This window comes from Thalia democratica, chromosome 2 (genome assembly GCF_965202585.1).
Source record: "Thalia democratica chromosome 2, ktThaDemo2.hap1.1, whole genome shotgun sequence".
NCBI classification, from domain to species: domain Eukaryota; kingdom Metazoa; phylum Chordata; class Thaliacea; order Salpida; family Salpidae; genus Thalia; species Thalia democratica.
Window position 1 is genome coordinate 74,948,091 of NC_139166.1, and position 13,660 is coordinate 74,961,750.

Sequence of the window (13,660 nt, forward strand, 5' to 3'; positions counted from 1 at the left end):
ATTTATAGTAAAATAAAACCGATTCTTATTGCGCTTACCGAAACATAAAGATAATAGAAATAGTTTACGGTTAAAGTTTTACTTCGGAGACTTAGGTATAATTTTTCTATAATAAACCACGAAAAATATTATACAGCTGATTTTTATCAATCAACTTTTTAACGTATTCATAATTATTGTTGTTATTATAAAGTTTAAAAAATGTGTAACTACAATTGTTAAAACAATTTGAAATAGAAATCATAGATGCTTATGTCTTATGCTTAATTGAACAATAAGAAAGTTGTTTTTTGAACAAACTAGCTTGAAGTTAAATGTAATAAGGACTAATGTCACAATAATTATTTCTAAGTACTCAGAATCGCATTTTAGTATAACAAGTTTTAATTGTTTAATGTGAAATTTAACGCCCATACCAATATATAACATAACACAGTATATAAATTGAATTATATCTATAATTCAAATCTGCACAAACCATATTTTTTCAATTTATTACTTTTTGTAAATGTACATAACATACATTGTTGATTTCAATTCAAAATCAAATTTGACTAATAAAATTTATTAAATAATTTGATTAAGTTAACGTTAATTGATCTTATAACTCATACTTAATCAACATTTTAGTAAAAATGAGTTCTGATTTTTAAAAGTGGCATAGACGGGATTCGAACCCGCGCCATCGAAATGACTGGAGCCTTAATCCAGCGCCTTAGACCACTCGGCCACTCTACCACACGACTGAGATAATAAATTTCAGAATACAAACAACAAATCTAACGTATAATTACGTCACAAAGAAAATATGTTTGTCTTAAGCAAACTAGATGACTAAAAACATTGGGTGGTTGCAGATTTCCACTACTTTTTTGAATTGCTTGAAAATCATGCAAATAATTTGCATATTTTCTGAGTCGGTTGTAATGCATTTGTAACGCATCCCTGATAATAAGTTTTACTTTTAAGTGAACATCGAAATGAAGCTTTACAGCCAATCATAATCACCACATTGCTAATTGGCAAATCACTTATTATTATGCAAAAAAGTTGATTGTTGATGCAATAATAACACGTTCACACATTTTTTATTACTGGCTTGCAGCCACTTTCTGTGTTGTTGGGTCACAGTTTTTTATTTGGATTTGAGTGTTGGTATCATTACACTTACAGCTTATTTGGAATTGTTAAATTTTTGGAATAAATTTTTTTTTTTTTTGATTCAGATTTTGCATTTTTATTTGTTTGGACAAAAACTTTATATTTGATTTTGAACAGTTGAAATTCAATTCAGCAGTTAGCTACCAGTTCAAAATAAAATAACATTTTTAACTGTCTATTTGTACAATTTCATTAGGGACTTATACTATTACATTGCTATGTTTTTATATTTTACTTATTTGCTAACTTATACAATCTTGTTAAATCTTGCTAAACTGTTTTTTTTTTAATTTACTAATTTGTCAATTTTGTAGATTTGTATTTGTTTATTGAATTTAAAGCTTAATAAATTTTATATCTTGCATTGGATCTATTTATTAAATTAAATAATCTTAGTCTCAATTTTACCTAACATGGACCCTAACTATAAACCCCTTTCTGGTCTGGATGTAGCAAAGCTACCAAATAGAAAACCTTCCCCACGATTTAGCATGCCACTTGTTTTTTCAATAATATTTTCTTTTTATAGATATGGTCTCTTAAATGTTTTTTTTCAAATGTTTAAATTGTAGGAACTTTAATTGTAACGCAACCATTAAATCTGTATAGCAACCGCTAAATTAACACATATCAAACGGAGTTAACAAAAAGAACGACGGAGATGGGATTCGAACCCACGCGTGCAGAGCACAATGGATTAGCAGTCCATCGCCTTAACCACTCGGCCACCCCGTCTGACGAACAACTTCCAAATTAAGCTTATTTATAACTGTTAAGTTACAATTATCTCTATTTGTATCTAACAAAGAAATGATTGCTTCAATAAAGTTTATACTTTTTGACTAGGCTTTTTTTTCATGGTTTAAAAAACTTTATATCAGTTTTGTGTGTTCCGAAAATATAAAATCACCACTATATTTAGTTGTTTAAGCTGCTAAACATATAGCTAGTCTAACTTAGCATTTGTGCTAAATAAAACCAGTTAGTGACTATAGTACAATTCCGTTAGTAAGTTAAATATATTCCCTCTAATTTTCACAATTTATCAAGTTTAGTTTAAAAATAATTACTACGTCATAAAAAAGAGGTACTCGTAAAACTAAATGAAAAGTTTATTATATTAAATTTTGGTTGTATATAAACTGTCTATAACTTTTTTGCTTAGTTGTACTTTTGTGAAGCAATTTAATTTGTTAGTATTAAATGATTGAGTTTTTGTGTTTACACGTAACAAAAAGTATCTGACTTTTTGTTAAAGTAATAAGATAAATGATACAGTTATTCAAAAAAAAACTATCAGTATTGTAATAAAGCAGCTTATTTAGATTTAAACCAACGATTAAATAATTTAGGCGACATAAAAAGCAAATAGATTTTATTGTATTATCTAATTAAAAATTTGAGTTTTTTGTATTTTAATCATAAAAACTTTCTCTCCTTTGATGTTTTCATCAAATTAAGAAGTTCTTAAATTCGAGAAAAATATTTAAGCCATTGAAAATATTATTAGTTAAAATTGTAAATATTATATAATATAGATTTTATCTTTACATGTAAACAAAACTTGATTTGATTCGCTGAAAAGTTTAAGTATACTTTAAGTTAATTTTTACAAGATTATAGTTTAACATTTTTAAGCTAATTGAGCTATTAGGTTTTACAAGTTATTTTTAAACCGTTTAAGGTAAAACCACAAAAGCAGTTAACTTTTAATCAAACGTGTATTTTTTAGTTAAAATACACAAATATGTTTTAAGCAGTTTTCACATTTCTTTTATTGATATTTTTTATTATACACAACAACAAAAATGTATTTACATAGTTTTAAATAATTTATTGTTTGTATCTTATTTTGGTCAAAACTACTTTTACCCTTCATAAACTTGCTTAAGTTTAAAAAAATAGGTTTTATATTTTTAATAAAGAACAATATATGATATAGACAATAAAACTCAACTTGAACGAAAAATATACAATACAATACAATTACAATACAATACAATTCAAAAATTAATCATTTAAAAGGAGCCTGACAGGGGACTTGAACCCCTGACCGTTGGATTAAAAGTCCAACGCTCTACCGCAGGGGTTCCCAACCAGGGGTGCTCGCACCCCTTGGGGGTGCGAGTCAGCATTCCAGGGGGTGCGAGATGGCTTTTCATTTTTGTATGATAAATAAGGAGATTTTCACTCTCTAATAAAGTTTACAAAGTTAAAAAGTACATTTTGTTATAAAAAGAAGTTGGCGCTAATTTTCTGAATAAATTAATTTTAGTTGTACATCATAGAGCAAGAGCGCTTTTCTAGAAGTAAATTCATTTTATTAATTTCATATAATAGCTGTTAGTTTAGAATTAACATTTCATTAAAGCTTTCTCAGAGTTTTACACCTGTGAATTTTAATCATCTATTCTTTAAATATTTTATTTTCTTAAGTGGCCATTAGTTGTTTAAAACAGTTTATGAGCTAGCATCTATTTTGTTGAAATACTTAAATAAAAATTAGTATCTTAAGCAGGTTTTTTATTAGCTGTTAAGAAAAGGTTCTGTTAAATCTATTATATTTATAATGTAATCTTCTATTTAAGTAACTTCTAATAATTCTAAGTATTTTTTAAAACAGTTACTTCGAACTTATTTTACTTAATGAATTAATTTCAATTATATTACTTATAAAAAGATCTTTTTATAGCTAATTACAAAAGTATCAATTTAGGGAATGTTTTTGACCAAAATACGATGCTACGCCACTGTTGTAAGCATACAAACTTTATTTTTGTATTTGCTTTTATACATATCTTTTTCAATTTAAGACTTTTAAATCTTTTAACTTTAAAAAATCTTAACTAAAACCCTTATTATTTTGAAACCTCCTAGCTGCCAATAGTTTTGAAAATAAAACATCACATAAGCTTAACTTAAAACAGATGATTTTTATTTTTTAAGTACACATATTCATAACAAAATGTATAAAAAGTTTATTTTTAATTTTAAGCCTAATATTTATTAATTTCTAGTGCTTTTTCCTCACTTCTAATATCTTTTTAAATCTTAAAAAACTAAATGAAAAAGACATAGGCTGAAGCATTGTTTTTGTATAAATTAAAAAATAGATAAAACTTGTTCGAATATAGTTTATTATATTTCTAAATTTCCAAGTATTTTGTTTTTGTTAATATAGTACACTATCATAAAAATTAAAATACAAATTATTAAGTAATAAAAGCAATAATTTTATAATCAAATTATCAATAAATAATAATAGCATATAGTGTTAGGGGTGCAAGATCAAATTAAGAGACTTTAGGGGTGCGGGGCATCAAAAAGGTTGGGAACCACTGCTCTACCGACTGAGCTAGCCAGGCTCACAGTTAAAACCGAAACCCTGGTTATATAAAGTACATTTGTTACAACTGCATTCTACTTACCAAAATTTTGATTGATCAAATTAAATGAAAACTTTATTAAACTTTTCTTGTTACATGAACGTATAACTGGATGTTTATAAAACTATAAGATTCAGGTTTGAAGTTTAATAACTACAACTTTCAAAATATCTGTTTTAGCTTTGTCTAATTTATTGTAAAATTTTTAATATACTCTCCTAATAAAAAGTTATTTTAAAACTACTTAATTTAAAAAATAATAAAGTTTGTTTATTAAATTTTTTAAATATTTTATTATGGTAAAAGTGGCATTATAAAAAATTGTACCTATATCACAAAAAGTATTTAAGATATGGTTTTATAAAGAAAATGTTAAGAAATTGTTTTACTAAGTCCATATAAACATATGTATTTATTCAAATAAAATCAAATAACTTTTACAGCTGTTTCAGTGTCCTCAATACTGTTATATTCCTAGAATATTATAGTTCTTAAACACATTTATCAAATATTACACAACATAGCAAGTTGATATGCATTTAAAAAAATCAATACAATTTTGTCTTAAGCAGCAATAAACATTTTGTTTCAGCACACCAGTAAATTATGAAAAAAGTTAAATTTATTAAATGTCAATTTTTATACAAAAGTTCAAAAACAAAAACTGTTTCCGCCCGGGCTCGAACCGGGGACCTTTCGCGTGTTAGGCGAACGTGATAACCGCTACACTACGGAAAAACTTGATTTTAAATTATATAGCCCGTTTATATTCCTATCAAGTTGCTCGGTTAATTGACTAAATTTGCATTGCTATCACACATGGTATGTATACGAGATAATATTAAACTATAAACTTTGAACACGTTTAAAAAATTAAATTTTTAAGTTATATAGAAGATTATTTATATAATGCGCTCAAAATTAAATTGTATCTTTCTTTGAGATAGTATAACTAGTTTTGTAAGCAATATGATTTGATTACTTATATTGTACTATTTTAGGCATAATGAGCAAAATTTTTAAAATATCTTTAAACTTTATATTTATTTTGAAAAATTTTGTTATAAAAGCTTAATGTTTATTTTTAGATTAGGACGAATATTGTATTAAATTTATAAAATGAATATGCGAATAAAACTTTTATGTAAATTACAGAGCTTTTGTAATATATAATTAACATTTACGAATTAATTTTCAATGCATACAAGAAAAAGTAAAACGAACTTATTGAACACTACATTCAAATAATTTTTTGACGGATTAGTTAAATTCATGACATCAACATATTTTGAATAAAAATCTCGGATTTAAGATATTTTCGATTTTAGAAGTCTTTGACTAGCTTTAAGTATTAAAAACTTTAAATACTTTATAAACAATATTTAGAAAAATAACTTAAATAATAGAATTAACTATTTATTACACCCATTAAATTCAGTTTAACTACAAATTAAAATTTTTTATTAGCATTCACTAACTATTTTGAACAAATTTTGAAAATAATTTCCAAACTTAAACTAATAAAAAGTGTATATAATATGTGTAATACATAATATGTAACACCAAATCATAGTTAAAAGTATAGATATATAGTCAAATTGAACGATAGAAAGATAGAAAAATAAAAATGTAAGTTTTCTAAACTGAAAACACATAGAAAATTATAACAAATGATACAAGCGTATATATACGTATTTAAATAGTATCTTTCATATCTATAAAAACTTACTACTTAAACGAATTTTTAAACTTTTTACTTACTCTAAACTATACATGCTATGAAACTAAAAACAAATAACTTCGTTAAAAAATATTCATGTTTAACTTGTAAAAAGGGTTAAAACCAATCAACGTTTAATAGACAAGTTTCAGTGTTTGTCAAAGTTAGAATAAAATTATTATGTAAAACTATTAATTATTTCTTTATAATCATATAAAATCTTATACCATACATAGCTACAAAATTTTATTTAACTTAATGAGAAAGTTATCAAAAGTAAACAATTTTCTATGATAAAAGTTTTGTAAAAATGTAAAATTATTTGGTTGTAATTAATAAAAACTTAACAAAAAATTGTATATCATCAAACATGCTTAAACATAATACTATTACTCTAGCTAGTTTAGTCTACAAAAGTGTATGCAATATTTCATAACAAATTCAAAAAGCTTATAAAACTTTTAATCTTGTATTATCAATTGCTATAACGCAATTTATAAGAAAAGGCATTGCTACTAAGAAAAAGGAGCTACGCATGCATCACATACAATGTTGTTAAAATATATAATTAGCTTTCGTTGTTAGTTATCAGTGGCCCGTTGGTCTAGGGGTATGATTTCCGCTTAGGGTGCGGGAGGTCCCGGGTTCAAATCCCGGACGGGCCCTTCTTTTTGATTTGTCTAATTAATTCTGTAATGCAACATTAATCATTCTTTAAAAAAATATTCAAAATAGAATTGGAAATACAAAACTATACAATACTTTTATGATTTAACATTATCTATCTAAACTAAAACTCAAAGTTTATGTAATGGTTGAAATTGCTAAGCTATATAGTATTTTAAAAATGACTAATATTCTTACATTAATTAATGGTAAACTTATTTTACCATAACCAAGTTTTTAAACAAGTATAAAGTAGCGTTGTTGCTAACTTCTAAAACTATTAGTGTTTAAAATAACATAGAAACTTTATCTAATCTTTGTTTTAATTGCTTTTCTATTTCTCATCATTTAAAAAGTAAACTATAACATTTTACATGGCATTTAACTATTATAATCACCTTAATTAGAAAATAAATAATATTACTTTTTATACAAAAAACACTTAGTCATAAAACTATTTTTAGAATTTTATTTTTTAATTATTACAAATTTAATATATCAAACTAGTACTACACTGTCAACTTTACACTAGTTTGTTTTTACCAAAAGACTTTAGTTTTTTAATTTCATTGTTATACTAAAACCTATATTTCGCTCGTTTAAACCACAAAGCATTGTCTTTTGTTTACTTCTATGTTAAGAGCTAATTTAGTAGCGTATCATTAAGTTACCTGCTATGCGCTGTTGAAACTAAAACTAAAATATTACTAAAATAAAAACCTTTTATTGCATAACTTTCAAAACAACTACTAGTTTTAGTTTTAAATATTACTACATCAGCTTGTTATATGATTATTAATATTGCTAAATATATAAAACATAAACTTAAGTAATCAAAACGTTCATGTTTTTTGCTTACAACTTTTATTTTTATATCTTATTAAACGTTGTAATCACTTCCGAAATTGAAATTTCTTAATAAATTTTACTTTATTTTTATTGACGTATAGGTATAAGATGAAAACTATTGAAGTCTAAATTTAACATGATATTATATTTGTTTATACGCATAAAACAGTATACAATCAACTTTAAATTCCCATTTTCTTTATTTTTAGCTATACTAGTTGTATAAATTTTTATTTAAATTTAAAAATCTATATTTTTCTTTGTTTTGAAATTCATGAATTTCGTAATTTGTTTAGAACTTAAAAATGAATTCGTCCAAATTGTTATGTTTTACATTAGGGTTTTATTCTATCCAAATAATGCTATAAACATAAATTGCTAAAAGCTTATCGAAAGTGTTTAACTTTTATTAAAACTTCGAAAACTATTTAAAAAAAATATTATTAAGAAATTAAACAGATATATAATGTTCACAGAAAATAATAGAACTTAAGTGCACTGTTGTTTAAAATTATCTGAAAACCAGGTCATTTAAAAAGTATATTATTATAAGTTGTTAGTAAAAAAACTTTACAAAAAATAGTTCTTAAAAGTATAAATAGATAAAATAAGAAAGACTTAAGTTTAAAAGAACAAAACGTTGTCTCTAAAGCATGTAGATAATATTCAGTAGTAAAAATATGTAGTAGATTGGCTTACTAACCAATATAGTTAGTATTAACAAAAATGTGTCTCTGTCCGAGATGTAAACTCGGGACCTTACGTACCTTAAACGGAAATCATACCCCTAGACTTTAATTAGACTAACCTTGGCATTAATAAATTTATCAACTACAAGTCAAAACAATTTAAGAAAGCTTGCTTTATTCTACTTGAATTTATATGAAGTAAAAGTATCGCTTCACAGCGTTACAAATAATTAAGATATTTGAAAACTAAATGTGATTTTGCGTTTACTTGTGAAAATCTTTATTTAACGACATTTTTAAAATTTGCTACAAAAATCTTGAAAAACAAAGTTAATAACTGTAAAAGCTGTTATACATCACCTTAATTAAAAATATATTCTGTAACTAAAGTAATACAACAGTACAGTCTTCAAATTTGAGCAAAACCTAAAGGACATTTTTCTATATTTATTAACATTTGAAATGAGAACAAAACTTTTTAAAATGCTCCATTTGACTTTTTTTAGTTACAAGTGATTTTAGCAAATAAGTTGACATAATTGTGTATTCAAACTGTAACTATTAATGTTAACAACTTATATACTTAACTATACTTATACGTGTGTAAACTACATCACTTCTTGAAAACTTTCCTTGAAATTAGAAAAAAAAATGTTTTGCTTTTAAAGAATTTGCTTAATTGTCATATATATACCATAAAATTTTATATATAACATATTTTTGCTGTATATAGAAATTGTTATCTAGTCAAAATACCATTTATTACATGTTTAGTATACTATTTTCATCATGCATTTAAAGTATATACCACTTTATGAAATGCAGATTAGTTTATTCTTATTACATTAGTAGAAAATCATAAAAATTTTGTGCTAATACTTATTTAAAAGTAGTTTGTAAACGTTATAAAATTTTAAATTGGATATTTTGTAACAGAGCAGCAAAAGAAATGTGGAGGTGCCGGGCATCGATCCCGGTACCTCTCACATGCTAAGCGAGCGCTCTACCATCTGAGCTACACCCCCATCTGGTAGTAAGGCTCCCGTAGCGTTTATAAATGTTCACATTTTTCGTCAAGTGCTTTTATCTTATCTGCTCGTTGCCTGGTAAGTGCATTCGTTTCGTACTAAGCTTTTAATGCTAGTTAATTTCATCGATTTTATACTTGCTTATGATAGTAATGTGTATGAAATATGTGCTAGCTTAATTTGTATTATTAGTTCTTAATAAACAGTTTAATAATACGATAAATTATTATACAGGTTTTTAAGGTAAAGTACGTATATATGCAGCTTTTACATTTAGTGAAAATAAAATAGTTAAGTTTGCCGTTTTTGAAGGTAATATATCTCTATACATTGTGCTTGTACTGCTTAAAAGAAAATATTAGTATGAAAGTTTTTGAAGGCGAAATAGAAAACTTCAGTTTATAATTTTTTTAAAGGTAAAACAGTTTTGTATGGGATTTGTCCAGTTTTGAGAGGTAAAATTGTTGTTTATTAAAATTAAAAAATTTCAAAGATAAACAGTTTCTACAATTTTCAAAAGTTAAATAGTTTTGTATATAGTTTACAGTTTTTATAGCTTCTGAAGGAGTATTAGTTTCTTATTCTACTTAAACTGTTTTGAAAAAAAAATATTATTAAGCGTTCCATTTTTTTTAATAAAATAGTTGTATAACCAGCTAGTATATTTTTTGAAGGTAAAATATTTATATATTCTGCTTAAACAACTTTTAAAGAAAGAACATTAGTATATAAAGCTCGTACAGTTCTTAAGGAAAAATAGTCGTATACTCTGCATGTAGAGTTTTTCAAGGATAAACAATTGTAAATGAAGCTTGTACAGTTTTTGAAGGAATTATAGTTATATATGAAACTTGTACAGTTTTTGGAGGAAAAACAGTTGTGTATGAAACTTGTATAGTTTTTGAAAGAAAAATAGTTGTATATGAAGCTTGCACAGTTTTTGAAGAAAAAATAGTTGTATATCAAGCTTGTACAGTTTTTGAAAGAAAAATAGTTGTATGTATTATAAATACAAGCTTCAATATATTTATAAATTCAATATATTTGTATTTAAGCTCGGATGATTATTAGTTGGCATTTTACTTATTTAACTCTAAAAGCTGCAAGAAGTAGAATGTTTTAATAAAGCGTTTTGAAATAAACAGTTTTAAGTTTTAAACAAAAGTAGCTAACTAACTTTAAGTTATAAAGTAAAAAAATTGTTAATGCTAAAATAGCTTAAAGTAGAAATCGAAGCACATTATGCTATGCGGTTGCTTCAAAAGAAAAAGATTTATATACATCTTGTTTTGTCAGCTAACAAGAGGCTCGTTGGTCTAGGGGTATGATTCTCGCTTTGGGTGCGAGAGGTCCCGGGTTCAAATCCCGGACGAGCCCGTTTTGTTTAATTCAATTTTGTCTGTTATAAATTTTAATGCGCTCTATATGTTATAATTTAACAGTGTTAAATCTTATTGTAGTATTATTACAATTTTCGTTTCTATTAATAAAGATATTAGTATATATGCATGAACTTAGTTTTATATTTGATTTTGTAGTTGAGTTTTTATAACTTAAGTTTAGACTTGAACGAGAATTTTGTAAATACAATTAAAGTTTTATGATACCTACGTTTATGGATTGTCCTAAAAGCTAAAAAAATACTAAATAGAATCTAAATATTTAATTACGTTCAAATAGCTATTACTTATAATTTTTTATAGATTATTTAGAAAAATACGATAAAGTTTGCATAAACTTTTTACACCCGTGAATAAATAAGTTATGGATATAAATGTATAACAATTAAAAAAACATAACTAAATTTATATTAATTAAACTGCTGTTTAAATCATCATTTTTATTTTATATATTACTCATACTTAATTTAAGTACAGGTGTCGGCAAACTGCGGCCTGCGGGCCAAATGTGGCCCTTTAAGTCAAAATCTGCGGCCCGCGAGCTCCTTTTCTCCAAAAAATATACATTTTAAAAACAATAAAAATCATGTTTTTTGTGATAAAAACTTACATTTAGGCTCTTAATTTAATAAATACTCTTTATTAGTGGTCTAATATTACTCAATTTGCTATATTTTTGATCTTAAATAATATTTTTCTACTGATTGCCAGAATTTTTAAAGATATATGCGGCCCTCAAAGGTTTTTCTAAATAGTGCGGCCCGCGAGCAAATTTTTCTAAGAAAATTGGCCCGCGAGTCACATAAGGCTGCCGACCCCTGTTTTAGTAGCTATTACTTTTCTCGAAAACATTATGATTAGTTTATTAACTTTACTATATTTGTTGTATAGCTCATACTTTTTCTGTTCTTAACCAAAGTATTGTTGTTTATTTTATAATTTTTTTTTAAACCAGTATATATATATATACATTGTTTATTGAACAACAAGTAAAATCGCTCAAAATGTTTGGTCCTAAGACCTGGGGCACGAAAAAACCTTTCGCTTATCTAGTCGCACACCACTTGGATACCTTTTAACATCTTGTCCAGAACAATTTAAATGTTACCTTGATATTTAACAAACAAAGAAGTAATAAGATACCAGATACTTGGTACCAAGTTAGCTGTATTTAATGTTTATTTTGTTAATCTTAAAGTTTTTTCTTTAAAAAATTTTGTTAAGTTAGATGGTAATACTCCAAATTAATTTTTATTTAAATACCTTAGCTTAGTGCTAGCTTTAAAACTAGCTTAAATGACTAATTTACCAAACTTGTTTCTCTGAATACTGTTTATTCAATTTCTCTGAATTTGACAACTCTAAATTGCGTACTAAGTAGAACGATAGCGTTCATTAAAGTTAACTAACTTATGACAGGTGGTGTCTAATTAGATTTAAAAGATACTAATCTAATATAGAACTGATATGATAAATAATATTTTATGAATTCAGATATGTTAGGCTAATATTCAGTTCTATATTAGATTAGTATCTTTTAAATCTAATAAGACACCACCTGTTATACCATCAGTGGCATTTATAATAAAATCGCATCTCCGCCGGGACTCGAACCCGGAACCTCTGGATTAGAAGTCCAGCGAGCTATCCATTGCGCTACGGAGACGACTGCTATTAAACTACTTTTACGTATTATATATTCATGATATTAGTATGGTGGGTAAGGTTTAACTTGCTGTTTTTAAACCAACAAACTTATATGTAAAGTTTGAGTACAGTTAGTACATGAATATAGATACTAAGTGTGCACGAAAATTTTTACTATGTCTTTTTGTAATAAATTAAGATGCTTTTGATAAAAAAACAACGTGTTAACCTCAAATCAGTATAAATTAGAATTTACTGATATTATACTAAAATTTAATTAAAGTGACTCAATTAAAACTGTGGATTTCAAGTTCAGCCTAATAAAATCTATCATCTTAGATTCGATGGTCTTTTATTCTAACAGTTGTATAACACATTTTTAGCAAACTAATTAATATTTTTTATACACTAAAATTCTTTTGAGATGTTTTTTGTTTTTGAACTTATGCAAACACAATTATAAGGAAAGTTCATCAAATAAAAAAAATTGAAATTAATATGAGCTTTATTCAAAAAACTAACCAAACTAAACATTTGGTGACTAGACTTTATAATCAAGTCTAAATGTAATTTAGCTTATTTTGTTACTATAAACATTTTCAGTCATAAAACTAAGTGTTTATATAAACAAGCGATTACAACGTTTTATAAACTATAACTGTTTTAAAGTTTCCTACAAGATAAAATTCATGCACTATGCCATTTTAGTCTTTAGCTTGTTTTAACTTTTTGTTTATTTGATGATTTTATTTTGTTGTAACTGATGAATTACTGGTATTGTTACCACTGTGAAACTGTAGTTTTCAAATGAAATTAAATCACTAGTAAGTCGTTTATCTGAAGCTTTATAATTTTTAAATTGAGCATAGTTTTATAAGCTTAATTGAAGTGATTCCAAATAAAAATCTAACTATTATTTACAAGTATCTGTTTGATTTTTAACTTTCAAGCTTTATTGTTGAATACATGTGTTTGAAAGTGTTTATTTTAGTATCTTAAAAAACAGGTAGTTGAACTAGTATATTTAAAACTCAGACTTTTTAAATTGTTGTTTAAATCAAAAAAAATATATTTTTAAACTTGTTAGATGTTAATCTGTAAAACAAGTATCCAT

At 25.5% G+C, this 13,660-nt stretch overlaps 7 non-coding genes across 7 annotated transcripts; 2 read left to right on the forward strand and 5 right to left on the reverse strand.

Annotated features, from left to right (window-relative positions):
- Window positions 1–656: 656 nt before the first annotated feature.
- Trnal-aag (transfer RNA leucine (anticodon AAG)) lies at window positions 657–738 on the reverse strand. Its single transcript has one exon. It is a non-coding gene; the product is annotated as a tRNA-Leu (tRNA).
- A 1,076-nt stretch (window positions 739–1,814) lies between these two features.
- Window positions 1,815–1,896, reverse strand: Trnas-gcu (transfer RNA serine (anticodon GCU)). The gene has a single exon. It is a non-coding gene; the product is annotated as a tRNA-Ser (tRNA).
- A 3,316-nt stretch (window positions 1,897–5,212) lies between these two features.
- Window positions 5,213–5,287, reverse strand: Trnav-aac (transfer RNA valine (anticodon AAC)). Its single transcript has one exon. It is a non-coding gene; the product is annotated as a tRNA-Val (tRNA).
- A 1,573-nt stretch (window positions 5,288–6,860) lies between these two features.
- Trnap-agg (transfer RNA proline (anticodon AGG)) lies at window positions 6,861–6,932 on the forward strand. The gene has a single exon. It is a non-coding gene; the product is annotated as a tRNA-Pro (tRNA).
- A 2,491-nt stretch (window positions 6,933–9,423) lies between these two features.
- Window positions 9,424–9,496, reverse strand: Trnaa-agc (transfer RNA alanine (anticodon AGC)). Its single transcript has one exon. It is a non-coding gene; the product is annotated as a tRNA-Ala (tRNA).
- Window positions 9,497–10,804: 1,308 nt separating this feature from the next.
- On the forward strand, window positions 10,805–10,876 carry Trnap-ugg (transfer RNA proline (anticodon UGG)). Its single transcript has one exon. It is a non-coding gene; the product is annotated as a tRNA-Pro (tRNA).
- A 1,616-nt stretch (window positions 10,877–12,492) lies between these two features.
- Window positions 12,493–12,565, reverse strand: Trnar-ucu (transfer RNA arginine (anticodon UCU)). The gene has a single exon. It is a non-coding gene; the product is annotated as a tRNA-Arg (tRNA).
- Between the last annotated feature and the right edge of the window lie 1,095 nt (window positions 12,566–13,660).